This window comes from Lactuca virosa, chromosome 6, assembly GCF_052849685.1.
Source record: "Lactuca virosa cultivar CGN04683 chromosome 6, Lactuca_virosa_CGN04683_v6, whole genome shotgun sequence".
NCBI lineage: Eukaryota > Viridiplantae > Streptophyta > Magnoliopsida > Asterales > Asteraceae > Lactuca > Lactuca virosa.
In genome coordinates, this window is record NC_136431.1 from 163860894 (window position 1) to 163872995 (window position 12102).

The following is a 12102-nucleotide window of genomic DNA, read 5'->3' on the forward strand; positions in this document are numbered from 1 at the left end:
AGCAAGATAAAAAGTGTATGGATATCATGGGTGTAAGATATATGTGATAGCTAAATTTAACTACAATATTCTAAGCAATATTTAAGTACATTTAGTTATAATTTGATTATTTATTAAGATATTTGGTGCTTATTACGTGTAAAATCTATTTTGTAGCCAAAAAGGACATTTTCAAAGGAAAAGGATCTAGTTTGACAAACTAGAAACTTGGAGGTTGAATTATAAATCAAGAGGAAGAAAAGATAAGGAAAACATGCAAAAAGAAGATACCACATTGTGGTCGCGTATATGCCACGATGTGGTGGTTTGAAACCTTCCCAGTAATCTACAAAGAGGCTTGGAGCATATGGCATAAAACTGTCTCTCATGGTGTGGATATCTATTCTCCACGTCGTAGCACCTACTTTAGGGAGACTATATAAACAATTTTTAGGTCAAATTTTGATGTGTGATTTTAGAGGTTGTGATTTCTAGAGACTAAGAACAATCAAATACTTATGAGAAACCCTTGGAAGGCTGGAAAACATTTGGAGAACAAGCATTGAAGAGATCTACACGAAGAACACAATACATTCACTCACTTTTCTTAGTTTAATCATGTTTAACCTAGTTTACTTTGTTTTTACTTGTTTTTCTGCTATGATTATGGTCTAATAACCATTCGCTTTCATTTGGTGATGATGAAACCTAATACTATGAGTTGATTTTGTATTTCTGGATTTATTTATGTTGGTGTAAATTTATTTTGATAGATCGATAATCCAAGCATGTTAAATTTCTAATGTTTATATCTTTTTCTGCAAGTTTGGTGTAATTAGCTGATCGCACTTATTGCATGAACTTCATATCTAGTTTTTTATGACCATTGAATTGCTAGATCCAGTTATTAAATAAATTCTAGAGTTAGGTGGTTAAATTTAGTATGTTTGATTGTGTTAGAGAGAATTATTGATTCATAATATGTGTGTGGCTTGCTTCTCTTGATCATAGATGAGTATTCATTAGATCTTATCATTCTTAGTCCAAAAAATCCTTAAAATCAATTTAGTGTCCAACTTGTGCTTGACCATTGCATAGTAGTTCATGAATTGGTAAATACTAGGAAACAAAACATGATAACTATTAAATTCATAATTTGGTAACCAACATATTCAATCCATTATAAATCAACCATCGAAAAAGGGCAGATTCGAAACTGAACTAAAATACTCTTTGATCTTGAATTAATTTTTTTTTTCTATTTGCTTGCTTAGTTTAAAGTCTTAATAGTTGTTTAATTGCTAATTTATTGATTTAAGTTGATGTTCTTGCAAAATCTTTAAAAACCCCCTAGTTACTATCTTTATTTAGTTCAATTAATAGTAGTTATTTTGTAGTTAAAATTTATGTTCCCTCAACACCTGACTTACTTACTATACTACTATGCGACTAGGTATACTACCTATTTATGTTTTAGCTAGTTGAATTAGTTAGGTTTATAAATTTAAAAATTTTAAGTGAAATAAAAACACACCAATCTGGTTCTCAATAAAATTCTAGTTACGAATTGAACTTTGAAGAATGTTGTGGCATCCCCTAATTTCTCGGCCAGAAAAGACCGATTTAATTTGTACTTTTTAAAATAAAATCAGAGAATATTTTTAAAAGATGTTGCGGAATTGGTCCCCAAAAACAAAACATGATAAAAGTTTGTCAAAACCTTTCTTTAAGAATATATAATTTCCTTTTATATTAAAACCTCGGGATGTCATGTTCCGATACAGATCAAAAGCATAAACAAGACATTATAAGCCTTACAACAGTTATTTATAACTACTGGCCTATAATCCATAAATCACTCATCATCATCATCCGACTATGCTCGGGATCCATTACCTGTAATCATAAAAAGCTGAGTGGGTCAGGCTTGGAAGCCTGGTGAGCATATAGGATTTTCAACCCACAATAAATAAATTTATTGTACTTAAACATCAATCAATCAATCAACCAAATTACCCCAACCCCATTATCTTATTAATTTCTTAAGGGTTTACCCTAAGATTCAACTATCACTCCTTCCTAAGGATTCATCCTAAGGAATAGACACAAGGTCACACCATCACCAGGGTTTATACAATAGGGGCTAAATTCATAGGTCTTATTTATTGAGAGTATTGTTGACAGTATTCACCCCTGTCATACATGTCAATGGGTTTTTAGAGTACTCCTGATGAACGTATAGTTCACACACCTACATGTTGCAAGCCTGCTGGTGTTCCACAGACCATCTAGAATAGTCCATGGTTGTCATCCATACTCTGTTGAATGACGGGGGTCACTGTTTGGGTAAGGGCTTTTCTCATATTTCAGCACTCACCCTCAACTTATGATCTCCTTTCACCACTCACCCTCAACTTATGATCAATATTACTGATCATCTCCTTTATCCAACTCACCTTTCATCACACACCCATTATTTCATCTACCCATGTTTTACCCAACATTTTTGTAGATAAAAATACGTATACAGTTTAAATTATTTAAAAACATGTATAAATCACACCTTCAACATCCAACTCAAATAAACAAACAATAAATATTCACACAGAATGTATTTTATATAAAATACTTCATATCTATGTGTAAGGTGAAAGTAACTACACAGTCACCTGATTTAATGAAAATCGGGCATCAATTCGTTTCGTAAAACGATCGTTTCTAATAAAACCGAGAGTTTATTGAGAAACCGGGCTCTACAAAGGGTCGGGCTTCGAAACCGAAAAGATAAATTTTCCGGGATTCTCGGGCACTTCGTGGCGTATTCCGGGGGTTATAATTGATACCGGGGCTTCGAGGGAAGTTGAAATGAAGGAAATATTGAAAAAAGGGCTAAAAATGACAAATTTTCAAAGTATACCCAGGAGGTCTCGCACCCTCCTATTTATAGGGGCAAGCCTCCTGATCCAACGGCTGAGAAGCCTCCAGGTGTCGCAGATCCGAAGCTCGCAGGGGATGGCTTGCACAAGGGCTGCATGTGCGAAGGGGCTGTTGGCTTCTTGTGATTGGACCGAAGCCTAGGTCCGAAGTAGGGCATCCGTGGCAACCTTGCGAGGGTTCGGCCATGTGCTAAGAGGGTATGTGTCGCATCTCTACTGGACCACTTCGGATCAGGCCAGGAGCTCGGATGACTCAGCAGCTCGGACACGTGGCTCGCATGACTCACCAATTTCGGACACGTGGCACGTTCTAAGCGAGGGTGACGTGGCAAAAACGTGACTATGCGAATTTTCTCGATTTTTGTGCAAAAACTTCTAAAATCCATAACTCTCGCATACGAGCTCTGTTTTTAACGTTCTTTATATGGACGCGTAGGTAAAATCACGCTCTACAACTTTCGTTTAGACTTCGTCGGCTAATTTTTATATTATTATTTTTAACAGACCGGGACAGGAAATCCGTTAAAAATTCATAACTTCTTCATCCGACGTCCGTTTTCGTCATACTTTTTACCGTTGTGCTACTAATGACGAGACCTTCGATTCCCGTTTAGGTCGTGTCGGCTAAAAATCACTCGATCTAAAATTCGAGTTTTTAGCTGTCTACTGCTAAGCTGAAACTTTGAAAAATCATAACTTCCTCATACGAAGTCAGATTTGGGCGTTCTTTTTATCGAACTTCTCGGTTTAACGAATACTACTAGTTTCATTTAGATTACTAAGGCTAAAAAGTAGTTTATCAAAAACTCACTTTTTACGATATTCGGCACCGTGTCGGTTTATCGCGAAACTTCGACAGGTCATAACTTCTTCGTTATAACTCAGATTTCGGCATTCTTTATATATCCGTAATGTTTGTCACGACCACTACAACGTTCTTAATAAATATCGGCTTCATCTAATATTTATTTTTGATGCTCATTTTTAGTCTTAATTAATTAACTCCTAGTAATTAAGCATAAAACACATAAAACACATAATATTCACTTAATTCCTTTTCATTTCTTCAAAATGAGTCCCAAAGGTTAACCTAGACTATCACGTCAATATTAATGCCTAGCCTAGAAACATGGGAATTACAATTCTCTCCCACTTAGGATGATTCCGTCCCCGGAATCACACAACGACAAACAACTACGGGTAGCAACTCACCATGTCACTCTCCGTTTCCCAGGTGGGATTTGGCCCACTTATATGTTTCCAACGCACAAGCACTAAATCGACTATCTTACGTTACAACTTCTTAGTCTTACGGTCAACGATTGCCTCAGGTTCTCCAATTAACCTCTTGCTCTCATCCAACCTTAATTCAGAAATGAGAATTATGTCGGGCACACCTCCCGTGAACTTCCTCAAATAACATACATGAAAGGTATTATTAATACCCTCTAGTTCTTCCAGTAATTCTAGCTTGTAAGCTTGATTCCCGATCCTCTGAAGAACTTTTAAATGGTCCAATAAACCTTGGACTTAACTTTCCCCTTCTACTAAACCTTATAAGTCCCTTGCATGACGAGACTTTAAGTAAAACCGAATCTCCAACTTCGAATGATATCGGTTGTCTTTTCTTGTCAGCATAGCTCTTTTGAGCAGCTAACATCCTTTCCCTAATCACTTTCAACTTTTCAGCAGTCTGATGGACTATTTCAAGTCCCATAAGCTGCTTTTCCCCAGCTTCCAGTCACCATAACGGCATTCAACACTTTTCCCCATACAAAGCGTGATAAGGTACCATGTTGATGCTTGAGTGGAAACTATTACCCTAGAAAAATTCTACTAAAGGTAAATGTTCATCCCAGTTACCTTGGAATTCCAGGGTACATGTTCTCAGCATATCCTTCAACGTTTGAATCGTTTATTCGCTCTGACCATCGGTTCGTGGATGGTAAGCTGTATCCAAAGACAACTTGGTACCCAATTCCTCTTACAGACTCCTCCAACACCTTGAGGTAAAACGGCTGTCACGATCGGATACAATCGTTAACGGAACACCATGAAGCCTCACAATTTCCTTCACGTAAGAATTCGCAAGCTTATCCATAGACCATTTCTCGTTGGCTGCTATGAAATGCGCACTCTTAGTGAAGCGATCAACGACCACCTAAATCATGTCATGACCGTTCCTTGTTCTGGGCAGTTTAGTCACAAAATCCATAGTGATATCTTCCCATTTACCCATGGGTATAGGCAAAGGTTCTAAACTCCCATACGGTTTCTGATGTTGTGCCTTAACCCTAGCACAAGTTACACACTCGGCCACATACATTGCAACATCAAGCTTCATCGTCGGACACCAGTAATAGGGTTTTAGATCCCTATACATTTTCGTACTGCCGGGATGAATCGAGTACATGGTTTTATGAGCTTCTTCCATCAGAAGATCTCTTACTCCTCCCACCTTAGGTACCCAAATCCTATCTTTGAATACCTTCAGTCCTTGACCGTTTGTATCAAACACCAACGTTTTTCCCAAACGTTCCTCCTTTCGGTCATTTCTCTCTAAAGCTTCCTCTTGAACTTTCACAATTGTCGAGACAACTTCAATTCTCAACGCTCTTGGCCTTTTCTTTTCAAGATTTACCTTCTGACTGAGAGCATTAGCAACAACATTTGCTTTACCAGGGTGGTAAAGTATCTCACAGTCTTAGTCCTTGAGTAACTCTAGCCAGCACCGTTGCCTCATGTTCAATTCCTTCTCCATACCTTTAAGGCGAATACTACCGCTGCCAACTCCAGACCATGAGTGGGGTAGTTCTTTTCATGCTCTTTCAATTGCCTCGATGCATACACCATCACTTTATTCCTTTGGGTCAGAACACAACCTAACCCAACTCCAGAGGCATTACTATAAAATGTGAAGTCATCATCTCCTTCAGGTAACGAAAGAATCGGTGCTTCACACAACTTCTTCTTTAACTTCTCAAAGCTTCCTATGCTTCTTATTCCAAGTATAGACAACTCCTTTGTGGGTCAAAGCTGTCAATGGAGTCGCGATCGAAGAAAAGCCTTGGATAAATTAGCAATAATATCTAGCTAATCCTAAAAAGCTTCAGATCTCCATAGGACTTTCAATTGTAACCTTCGAGTTACAAAATAAATCCTTATTGAGGACTCCTTCTTCTTCTTAGAATAAGTATTTTCCTTCGTTTATTGTAATAGACTGATGGGTCATGTTCTAATGATCTCTCATTGTATACTACACTAGTTAGACTCAGATCTCCTAGGGGCAAATTTCGGAGCAAACTATACCTTCCTTCATGTTCTAATGTGATACAATCACAATTCAACATGTATCATTTCTAACTACCAACTTCTTTAACAATGAGTGCGATACGTCTATTGATCGCTTTGATCATCGTTCACTTCAATCTTCTGGCTTAAGTCAAATGCTACATCGAACTTGGTTCTAGGAACCACATAATAAACTCACCTTAGTCGAACTCAATTTGATATGACCACTAGGGTCAGAATAACAATCATCTTCTTAGTCATTACCGGAACGATGGTAACGACAGACTAGAATAAGATGAAATCAATTACGAGTTCCTTGGTAACCTTGTGACTTTCCCTGATCCAAGTGTGAGTCTTGTGCTTCCAGTAGTATAGATCTCTACTACTATTCACACCTACTCATACTCGTCCCAAGTACGGTCTCGCAGTCCCCAAGTCCTAAAATCACAAAACAATTTAACACATACGAATGTGTCCAATTAATCATAAACTTTTCCTAGACTCTACTAGGACTTCTTCAATGTGTATCTTCAGTCATCAATTCTACTTCAACTTCGTTGGTGATGGAAATTCCAGATGATGGGACAACCTCAAGAATTACACCAACCATTCCATTCATCAGATGACAAAACCAGGGTTTATATTATTTCCTTGAAACGATTACACAGAGGTTCAAGTTTACCCTATACTATGCCTCTAATAGGCTACACTACAAGTTACTAACTGCATTGTTACTTTATGTCTTAGTTTTGGGAATATAAGGTCCTTACTCCTGATCCCTTATATCTCCATCTGCTTCATTAAGAATCATTTGGTATGCCTTTAGTTTTGGTTTTGGTGGAACATTGGGCATTGCTACCTCTTTCTTCTTTGTGCAGTCTTTCAAAATGTGCCCTTCCTCGTTACATCCATAGCACATCCTCTTGTTGGACGGACACTCGTTGGCATAATGCCCAGTCTCTCCACACTTGTAGCAGGTCACCTCTTCGCTACATTTCCCGAAGTGCTTCTTTTTTCACTTCTCGCACCATTTTGCTTCGCCTTCTCCTCCTCCATACTTTGAGAATTTTCTTTTCTCGTTGGACCCTGAAGTCCTTTCAAACTCTCTTTTCTCGCCAACTTCAACCTTGCTGGCGGCTCTCCCCTTAATCATATCTTCAACAGATTTGGCAGCCCAGATAGCTGCCTCCAAAGTAACTGCCTGACGTACTGGCACAGTAAGTTCATCCTTACTTTGTTGAAATAAACGTTTTGTTTCTTCCATCTGTTGATCCAACATCATACACACCATTGCCTGCACCCCAGTCATCGTGATTGGCTCAGGCTGTGGATTATCGTTTTCGAATCCACTTTGAGTACTCGCCATTTTGATCTATACACCATTCGTAGGTGAATTTAGATCTTTATTTTCGATAGGCGTTAAATCTTCGTTATTACTCCGAAACGTTTATATGTTAGTTCTAATATCGTATTCATACGTTTAGAATCCTACACACACAAGGTTTCTAGATCCGGTCGGCAACAAACCATAGATCCGAACAAATAATGGCATATATGGCAAACATATAGCATTTAGCACATAAAAGCATTTTAGGCATCTTTCCTAAAATAAACTAGTGCTCGTGTCTAAATTATGATAGACACTCATCTCACAATCATCACCTAGCATTCTAAGTTTAAGTCTAGAAATCCTACAATTTCTTAGTTCGCTTAAACTAATGCCCTGATACCAACTATGACATCCCCTAATTTCTCAGCCAGAAAAGACCGATTTAATTTGTACTTTTTAAAATAAAATCAGAGAATCTTTTTAAAAGATGTTGCGGAATTGGTTCCCAAAAACAAAACATGATAAAAGTTTGTCAAAACCTTTCTTTAAGAAATATATAATTTCCTTTTATATTAAAACCTCGGGATGTCATGTTCCGATACAGATAAAAAGCATAAACAAGACATTATAAGCCTTACAACAGTTATTTATAAATACTGGCCTATAATCCATAAATCACTCATCATCATCATCCGACTATGCTTGGGGTCCACTACCTGTAATCATAAAAAGCTAAGTGAGTCAGGGTTGGAAGCCTGGTCAGCATATAGGGTTTTCAACCCACAATAAATAAATTTATTGTACTTAAACATCAATCAATCAACCTAATTACCCCAACCCCATTATCTTATTAATTTCTTAAGGGTTTACCCTAAGATTCAACTAACCCTCCTTCCTAAGGATTCATCCTAAGGAATAGGCACAAGGTCACACCATCACCAGGGTTTATACAATAGGGGCTAAATTCATAGGTCTTATTTATTGAGAGTATTGTTGACAGTATTCACCCCTGTCATACATGTCAATGGGTTTTAGAGTACTCCTGATGAACGTATAGTTCACACACCTACATGTTGCAAGCCTGCTAGTGTTCCACAGACCATCTAGAATAGTCCATGGTTGTCATCCATACTCTGTTGAATGACGGGGGTCACTGTTTGGGTAAGGGCTTTTCTCATATTTCAGCACTCACCCTCAACTTATGATCTCCTTTCACCACTCACCCTCAACTTATGATCAATATTACTGATCATCTCCTTTATCCAACTCACCTTTCATCACACACCCATTATTTCATCTACCCATGTTTTACCCAACATTTTTGTAGATAAAAATACATATATACAGTTTAAATTATTTAAAAACATGTATAAATCACACCTTCAACATCCAACTCAAATAAACAAACAATAAATATTCACACAGAACGTATTTTATATAAAATACTTCATATCTATGTGTAAGGTGAAAGTAACTACACAGTCACCTGATTTAATGAAAATCGGGCAGCAATTCGTTTCATAAAACGATCGTTTCTAATAAAACCGAGAGTTTATTGAGAAACCGGGCTCTACTAAGGGTCGGGCTTCGAAACCGAAAAGATAAATTTTTCGGGCTTCTCGGGCACTTCGTGGCGTATTCTGGGGGTTATAATTGATACCGGGGCTTCGAGGGAAGTTGAAATGAAAGAAATATTGAAAAAATGGCTAAAAATGACAAATTTCCAAAGTATACCCGGGAAGTCTCGCACCCTCCTATTTATAGGGGCGAGCCTCCTGATCCAACGGTTGAGAAGCCTCCAGGGGTCGCAGATCCGAAGCTCGCAGGGGATGGCTCACACAAGGGCTGCATGTGCGAAGGGGCTTCTGGCTTCTTGTGATTGGACCGAAGCCTAGGTCCGAAGTAGGGCATCCGTGGCAGCCTTGCGAGGGTTCGACCATGTGCTAAGAGGGTACGTGTCGCATCGCTACTGGACCACTTCGGATCAGGTCAGGAGCTCGGATGACTCAGCAGCTCAGACACGTGGCTCGCATGACTCACCAATTTCGGACACGTGGCACGATCTAAGCGAGGGTGACGTGGCAAAAACGTGACTATGCGAATTTTCTCGATTTTTGTGCAAAAACTTCTAAAAACAATAACTTTCTCATACGAGCTCCATTCTTGACTTTCTTTATATGCACGCGTAGGTAAAATTACGCTCTACAACTTTCGTTTACACTTCGTCGGCTAATTTTTATATTATTATTTTTAACAGACCGGGACATGAAATCCGTTAAAAATTTATAACTTCTTCATCCGACGTCCGTTTTCGTCAGACTTTTTACCGTTGTGCTACTAATGACAAGACCTTTGATTCTCGTTTAGGTCATGTCGGCTAAAAATCACTCGATCTAAAATTCGAGTTTTTAGCTGTCTACTGCTAAGCTGAAACTTCGAAAAATCATAACTTCCTCATACGAAGTCAAATTTGGGCGTTCTTTTTATCGAACTTCTCTGTTTAACGAATACTACGAGTTTCATTTAGATTACTAAGGCTAAAAAGTAGTTTATCAAAAACTCACTTCTTACGACATTCGGCACCGTGCCGGTTTATCGCGAAACTTCGACAGATCATAACTTCTTCGTTATAACTCGGATTTCGGCATTCTTTATATATCCGTAATCCTTATCACGACCACTACAACTTTCTTAATAAATATCGGCTTTATCTAATATTTATTTTGATGCTCATTTTTAGTCTTAATTAATTAACTCCAGGTAATTAAGCATAAAACACATAAAACACATAATATTCACATAATTCTTTTTCATTTCTTCAAAATGAGTCACAAAGGTTAACCTAGACTATCACGTCAATATTAATGCCTAGCCTAGAAACACGGGCATTACAAATGTCAATTTCATTCTAGACATGAAGAGGATGTTGACATTCTTCGGGCATCTTGATAATGAGGGTCATTGTGTTACGTATGGTAATCATAAGTTGAAATTCAAGAAATGAAACTTGATCGTTTCTAAAGTTCAGAAATATGGTACACTATATATGATGAAGGGTTCTGAAGATGAAGTACCCAATCTTCAAGAAGTTGGTACTGTTGGGTTTTATTAAAATCGTTTTCTCAAAAAACGCTAATAACGAAAAATGGAAGCTTAAACATAGAATAAACTTAAAAATCTTTTTAACCAACCAAGGGTCATTTTTCAATCATGGAAAGATTATATCAACCATATATATGAAAAGATTACAACATTTGAAGTCTTTGATTCTCATGGGATATTGGAAGTTTATGAAGATGACATGAAGCTGCAAAGAAGAAGCTCTGTATAAAGTATCCACCAAGCAAGGATCAACCACTAAACGTGATAGTATTCACTTGTATATGAGTCGTACTTAAGAAATTAAGACTTATACCAAATAATCCTTATGTAGAACCAACTTATGAACTCTTAATTCAAGCACCAAATTGCAAGAAGAATGAGAGGGGTGAAGCTCTAAACCTACGGTTTTGGAAACCAAGAAGAGGAGAAAAGATATGTTAAAACTAGCTTTTTGCATGAAAATCTTCTTTATATACTAAAGCAAGTGAGAGAGTGCACCATCCCTTCTTACAAGTCAAATAATGGCTCCTAAAAGTGGTATGGGATAGGAAATGGAAGACTACACACAAAATCAGCCCTCCCATGGAGGTTGACAGTTTTGTGATAAAAAGTCAAGACAAGAAGTATCACACTCCATCCCACTAACTATTAGTTACATATCTAACTAAATGGTTACTAAAAATGCTCATTTAATTTGTAAACAACATATATATTCATACCTTATGAATATAACTACTTTTTGTTCTTTTTTATATCATTTCCTAGAAATAATAATTTCCTAATTAGTTATTAAAATATTATCTTCATAAAATAATAGTTCTCCAATTAAATACAAATAATGATTATATTTATTAATAATCAAATTAATTTAATAAATAATCAATTAGTAGTGACATTTCACTGCCCTCAATAACACACGATGAATTCTATTCATCAACATCCAATTCCCAAAAGCTCAAAGCTACAATTGATGTATAAGGTAAGTTTATCAGTTATCCTTTTGTTATAGACTTAGATCGTAATCAATCTCATTTGTTGTTCAAATTTGGGTAATGTGCATTAGATGTCCAACTCTCAACACATAAGTGGAACAAATCACATCTTGACTGCATAAGCCTATTGCATAGTTTATACTGCACCTGATAATGACCTTTATAATTGCTCGATTAAGGATCAGGTATTAATGATACAAAGATAGTACCTTTTTATCAAGCATCACTCATGATAGTGATCCATGATGTGATCTTGATGCAGGTTAGTCCAATACCAGTTCTCTGACAAGTACCTATGAATCTTGGTTACAACATATTGCCAACTTTCATCTTATAAGAATTAAGTAATCCAATTCATATTAGTCTTACTTCATAATTTTCCCCATAATCATGACCAACTATGAACTTTTAGAATAATAACATTATTCTTGGATTAAACATGTTAATATAGAACACAACATCTACTAATGTG